This window comes from Cebus imitator, unplaced genomic scaffold (assembly GCF_001604975.1).
Source record: "Cebus imitator isolate Cc_AM_T3 unplaced genomic scaffold, Cebus_imitator-1.0 Scaffold36, whole genome shotgun sequence".
Taxonomy (NCBI): Eukaryota; Metazoa; Chordata; class Mammalia; order Primates; family Cebidae; genus Cebus; species Cebus imitator.
The window spans coordinates 4,581,142-4,588,267 of NW_016107351.1; positions in this window are offsets into that span (position 1 = coordinate 4,581,142).

The window sequence follows — 7,126 nt, forward strand, 5'->3', positions numbered from 1 at the left end:
CCTCCACCTCCCAGGTTCAAGCAATTCTCCTGCCTCAGCCTCCCGAGTAGCTGGGACTACAGGCGTGCACCACCACCCAGCTAATTTTTGTATTTTTTAGTAGAGACAGGGTTTCACCATGTTGGCCAGGATGGTCTCAATCTCTTGACCTCATGATTCACCCCCTTCGGCCTCCCAAAGTGCTGGGATTACAGGCGGGATCCACTGTGCCTGGCCTGGTTTGTCCTTTTTTAAAAAAATCAGTGTTTAAGTGTTTGTGTATGTTAAGTAATATGAAACCTATGCTTACATGTATACTACAAATATTTTTCTAGGTATAATATTTGTCTTTTGATTGTATTTGTTATGTTTTCCAAACTTTTAATTTCATGGGATCAAATATGTTCATTTTTCCTGTGTAGCTTTTGCGGGGTTTTTTGGTTGGTCATTTTTTGAGATGAAGTCCTTGTCTGTTACCCAGGCTGGAGTGCAATGGTGTGATCTTGGCTCACTGCACCCTCCACCTCCCTGATTCAAGAGATTCTCCTGCCTCAGTCTCCCAAGTAGCTGGGATCATAGGACCTGCCACCACACTTGGCTAATTTTTGTATGTTTAGTAGAGATAGAGTTTCACTATGTTGGCCAGGCTGGTCTTGAACTCCTGACCTCAGGTGATCCGCCCACCTCAGCCTCGCAAAGTGCTTGGATTACAGGTGTGAGCCACCACACCTGGCCTAGTTTTGTGTCTTATTTAAGGAGATTGTCTTTATGCCAATATTAATAAATAATTCCCTAACTTTTCCTTTAATTTTTAATTTTCTTTTTTTAAACTTTAGATTTTTAACTTATCTAAAGCTTATTTTTAGATGGAAGGGATTTAAGTTTATTTTGCTCCAGGAAGGTAATTGATAATGCCAACACAATTTGTTAATTAAATCATCCTTTTCCCATTCAGTCAAGATACCACTTTATCATGTATTAAATTCCCATACATTTTTGAAATTACTTCTTTTCCTGTGCCAAGAATACACTTTTCATTACAGTAGCTTCTAAAGGAGCTATTAATATCTGGTGAGTCAAACTTCCCTTGCCATTCCTCAATTTCTAAATGTTCTTAGCTATTTATTCTAAGACATTTATTCTTTCTGATAAGCATTAAACATATTTTGTCCTGTTTAAAAAGCGCAGTCAGGGAGCAGGGGTCCGAGCCCACTGTGCTTGCAGGGGCCCTTGGAGGAACAAGAGTAAATTCATGAGAGGTGCCTCTTGCCTCCAGGGTACTCCCAGTGCCTGGCGCACAGCAGGCTGGGTAAATATTTGTTGAATGAATGCACAGTTAACTGCTGCATCCACCCCATGACTTTAACGTACACCATCAGCCTCAGAAGCAGGACTTCCGGACAGATCTGATCCCTGTGGCCACTGTCAATAGCCCTGAAAGCAGGAATGTTTGTCTCCAGGAAATAGAGAACTGGCGTCAGAGGGACAGCCTCCTCCAATGTGTCAGATGGTTTCCCAAAGGCTCCTTTGTGGGGAAATATTTAGGGAGCTCTAATTTGGAGGTCCTGTGTCCTCCCAAATACCAGGACTCCTCCCCAGCAGAAGAAATTCTGACCCTCATGCTCAGGGGAAAAGTCCACACAAGACCTCCTGCTTCCAGCTGACCAGCAGCCCAGAGAGCCTCCCTGCACAGAAGGGCTCAGGACACAGTCCTCTTGCCCTTCACTGCTGCAATGCATTGAGGAGGACCCCGAGGCGGGGCCTGCGTCTCTGAACTGCCTTGGGCTTTGGGGCGCCCTCGCTGGAGCTCCCCTCCTGGAACCCATTTCCTCCAAGAGAAACCTGGAGAATGAAGACAGGGTCTAATGCACATAAGTCCAGGGGGCCCCTTGCTACCTCAAACTGAGAAGTAAAATCTCAAACCGAATACGTGACCAGCTTAATTATGTTTATCACCTGGATAAATGGCTCTTGAAAGAACTCCTATGTCTCTGCAGGCTGTGAGGTGTTCTTGCCTGTCTGGAACAAGAAAAGAAGATAAAATGGACATGTAGTAAAATATAGGGAACCTTGATTGAAGAACTAGTGCATTTTAACTTTGGTGACTTTTTGCAAAGCCAGGTCTGAAAAAAAAAAAAAAGTCCTTCTCAGGGTGGGTCACTTCCAGAGTTCTCTTTCTTCTCTGTCAACCAATAGTTGTTTTTTTCACAATGTGTGTAAAGAGAATTTAAGAAATTCTTCTGTCATTTAAGACTTGATGGCCAGAAGGAATTCCATTATCTCCCCGAAAATGATTTCTCTTCGTCTGTCAACGACATCATGATTAACCTAATTAAGTTAAGTCATTTCTTCCTTTCTTCCACAAATGTTTATTAGGTGCCTTCTAGGTAGCAGGCAGTGTTCTAAAAATGGCAGCAAAGCCATGGACAAAATAAAATCCCTCCCCTTATGGAGGATATTGACTGGAATGGGAGAGAAGGACAGTACACAAATGGATACGGTGTGGCTGTGTCCCCACCCAAATCTCAACTTGAATTACAGTTCCCAAAATCCCATGTGTCGCAGGAGGGACCCAGTGGGAGGCAGTTGGATCACAGGGGCCGTGACTCCCATGCTGTTCTTGTGCTAGTGAGTTCTCATGAGATCTGATGGTTTTGTAAGTGTTTCCCCGCTCTGCTCAGCACTCCTTCCTGCTGCCATGTGAAGAAGGACATGTTTGCTTCCCCTTCCACCACGATTGTAAGTTTCCTGAGGCCTTCCCAGCCCTGCAGAACTGAGTGGATTAAACCTCTTTTATTTATAAATTGTCCAGTCTCAGATATTTCTTCATAGAAGTGTGAGAACAGACTAATACACAAATGAATCAGAGAATAAAAATAAAATAAGATATGGAGGTCACATTTCCAAGCCATGTCTGGGAGCATAGATGGGGACTGTGGATTTTCTTCCCAGGCAGGTATTAGCTGATCCAAGTAACCATTTAGGGGAAAACACTTTGGGAATCGGTTGGAGCCCTTGCCAGAGTGTGGCTGTGGCTGATGGCTTATGATGAATCCGCATTTCTTAGATAGGGTTCTTGGTGATGGTGTTGTTCTGAGGGCCTTGGGCAGAAAGAGTGCTTGAAAGAGCAGCTGCCACAGCTGATGTGGGCAGGAAGCAGGTCTTTGGGCCAGAAGCCTTCCTCTCAGTGGCCCTGGCAGGCCTGTGTTCTCGCTCTTCTGGGGCTGCCCTGGGCACCTGCCTTCTAACGGGACTGACAGCATCCCTGGAGCCTCTGTGACTCCATGTTCAGCCCTGGCCTTGCTGCAGTCTGGGCCATCTCTCTCTTACTCCTGATGATCTCAACACCACTCCACACTGCAATGAATGGTCAGATGCTAAGATGCCCTTCAGGGCTCAGTCACAAAAAGCTTCATGTCAGTCTGCATCCACGCCCGGCTTCCTTCTGACTCCACAGCTTCACAGTGACAGCAGCAAGGGCCAGTTGGGATCAAAGTGTGAGCGGTGGACAGGCACTGGGAACAGGAACGGGGCTCTCCCTGGAATTGTACCTTCTCTGGCCCATCCCTCTGCCTCTTGCTGTTACATTTCCCTGGGCAGAGTTAGGGGGTAGGGCGCTTTCTGAAAACGCAGCAATTTACCCTTTTTTTGTACTTTTCAGAATCCCTGGTGGACTCTCCCATTTGAGGGGATTACCTGATTATCTGTGTGGCCACCATGTCGCTCCTGGGTTCTCTGCCCACAGCTTGCTCTACATCAGAAAGGGAAACCGCAACAGCCCCTTCCCTGCCCTCCAGAGCCTCCTTCATCATCGGGGTGGCTCAGAAAATCCAGACGTAAAAGCTTTAAGGCAGGAGGAAAGCACTGCAGTAATAACGATGAAACCGCCCCCGGCAGGTGCTGGCAAAGTCAACTCCTGGCTCCTTGTTCTTCCCGTTTGATCCCTGCTTCTCAGCCCTCTCCTCCTCCCACCTCCGCACGCACCCTGCTTCTCTCGCCTCTCTGTGGTCTTTGCTTTTCTCCCTTCCCCTTCCCCAACACACATCCACGCCTGTTCACACGCAAGGGCAAAGGTCCCGCCTTTCAAGACGTTTAACATAGAGAAAAGTTGCAACAAATAGATGCAGAGTGTAAAGAACACTTCTATGTCTGGGTTTGCTTGTTCACATTTTGCCCCGTTCACTTCATCGTTTGTGTGTGTGTCCTTTCTTGCTCTAAAGCATTTGAAAAGCTGCTTACGTACATCAAGCCTCTGGCCCTAACAGTTTTGTGCATATTTCCTAAGAAAAGGGCTATTCTCTTATGTAACTGCTATATAGTTATCAACGTCAGCAGATTGAACATGGACACAATACTTCTGTCTGATCTGCTAGTTTTTTGTTTTGTTTTTTTTCTTTTTTTGAGATGGAGTCTTGCTCTGCTGCCCAGGCTGGAGTGCAGTGGTGCGATCTCAGCTTACTGCAACCTCTGCCTCCTGGGTTCAAGCAATTCTCCTGCCTCAGCTTCCTGAGTATCTGGGATTACAGGCGCCAGCCACCACATCTGGCTAATTTTTGTGTATTTTTAGTAGAGATGGGGTTTTGCCATGTTGGCCAGGCTGGTCTTGAACTCCCGACTTCAAGTCGTCCGCCTACCGTGGCCTCCCAAAGTGCTGGGATTACAGGCTTGGGCCACCACACCTGGCCAGATCTGCTGTTTGAATTCATATCTTGTGGGTTGACCCAATGATGTCCTTCATACTCTTCCCCGCAACCTGGGGTCCGGCCCAGGGTCAGGCAGTGCATTCAGTTGTTCTCTTCAGCCTTCTTCAGTAGGGAACATCTCACAGTCTTTCTTTTTTTTTTGAAATGGAGTCTTGCTCTGTCACCCACACAGGAGTGCAGTGACACGATCTCGGCTCACTGCAACCTCTGCCTCCCAGGTTCAAGTGATTCTCCTGCCTTAGCCTCCTGAGTAGCTGAGACTACAGGTGCATGCCACCATGCGGGGTTTCACCATGTTGGCCAGGATGGTCTCGATCTCCTGACCTTGTGATCCACCCACTTCAGCCTCCCAAAGTGTTGGGATTACAGGCATGAGCCCCCGTGCCCAGTCTTTTTTTTTTTTTTCTAGACTGAGTCTTGCTCTGTCACCCAGGCTAGAGTGTAGTGGCACAATCTCGGCTCACTGCAACCTCTGCCTCCCAGGTTCAAGCAATTCTGCTGTCTCAGCCTCCCGAGTAGCTGGGACTTCAGGTGTGTGCCACCATGCCCAGCTAATTTTTGTATTTTTAGTAGAAACAGGGTTTCACCATGTTGGCCAGGCTGGACTTGAACTCCTGACCTCAGGTGATCCACCAGCCTCAGCCTCCCAAAGTGCTGGGATGACAGGTGTGAGCCACCGCGCCTGGCCCCCACAGCCTTTCTCTTTAAAGAACACTCCCCTCCTGGGATAATGGATGGCCCTTCACTTGGGGTTTGTTCTGTGTTTCCCCACAAGTAGACAGAGGTTTCGCCTCTTTGGCTGGGACCCTATGAGGGGGTGCTGGCCCAACACTGGGTGTCCCCTCTGGAGCCCTCCAGGTCCCACCACCCTTCACGGGGGACATTACTGTCCACCACCGGTCAAGGTGCTGCCTTGATTTCTCCATTGCAGAATCGCTGTTTCTTTTTCCTCCCTGCAGCTGAGGAGCAGCTGGTGAGGCGCCTTCGGATGACGCAGACGCGGTTTCCCATCAGAGCACCCTCCCGGCCACACGTCCCGGGTGAGTCCCACCCGAGGCACCCTTCACGCTTCCAAGGGTTTCACATCCTGTTCTCTCCCAGGAGTTGGATGACGAGGTGCCACCGACCTCTGCAGGACGGTCATGACCTAGGCTGTCCTTTTGAGGGTGAACTTCCTTAGGACATTTTCCCGACGCTGATTTGCTCCTTGATGAACTCTGCAGGGAAAAGCAGGGCTGGCTGGGCTGACTTGCCTGGATTGTCTAAACTATGGCAGTTCATGGGGCGGGGCTTCGTGCTCGGATTAAATGCTGTGGGCAGTTTTTCAGGCTTTGCATGCATCGTGCATTTACTAAACTTGGGGGACAAGCTGAGTGATATTATTTCCTTAAAGCTGGTCCTTGGTCCTCACTGTGAGCTTGCCTGGATAACTAGCACAGGTGAGAAGTCTGTGGTGCTGTCACCCCGCGCTGAGGTTCTGCGGGTGTGGATGGAGCCATTACTCTGAGCGTCTTCCCTGCAGGGCCGCTGACTGTTAAAGAGCGCTCCCTACCAGCCACTCGCCTTCTCCCAACTCCTAATGTTTTCCTATCCCCTGCCTTGCCTCTTCTGTGGCTGTGCTGATAACGTCATTGAATGCGTTGTTAATGGCGTTTTCATTAACTGCATCAGAGATACGAGAACTTGCGTTACCCATCATGATGATTCACCGGGAACGCTTAGGGCTGCCAGGAACAGAAAGGCCACCAGTGGGGGTTTGGGCAGACAGAGATGTGTTTTCCTCTATGACAAAGAGGCACACATTTCAGCTGCCCTGACAGGGGCTGTCCTCCTCACAAAAGCCCACCGTGGTGGTGCGGTGACCTGGATGGGCCCAGGAGTGGGTCTGCATTCAGGGCGGGAGGAGGGACATGATGGAGACCAGGCCAACTGCAGTCTGTCCCTTTTAATGAGGAAATGTGTGCTTTCCCACAGGCTCATCCCGGGGCCTCCCCTGGACTTGGCCTTCCTAGAATCATTAGGGAAGGGCGCAGCGGGAGGGCGTGGGCACGGCGTGGAGCCTGCTGATCTGTAACACCTGCTGACTCGCCGGCTTCTTTACCGTTCAGCTACACTGGCCGGTCTCCAGCCGCTAGGCGGACGCAGAAGCTAATGGTTGCTCGTGGATCCGTAAATAGCTATTCCCTGATACTAGAGAATGAGACGCAGGCGGGGTCATCGGCGGCTGGCACCTTTCTTCCCCTTCACTAGTCTGCACTCCCGTCTATGGCTCAGGAGGAAGGCAGGTGAGGGTGTACCATCCCATAGAAGGAGGGCTGCCAATCCCAGTGGAACCATCCAAGGTACCGTGCTTTAAAAAGCAACGACCCAATTTTGACGTTTTGGAAAGGGAGAAAGCCAAGTTGCCCTTATTTAGCGGTTTGGAGCAGCTGTCACAAAACGGT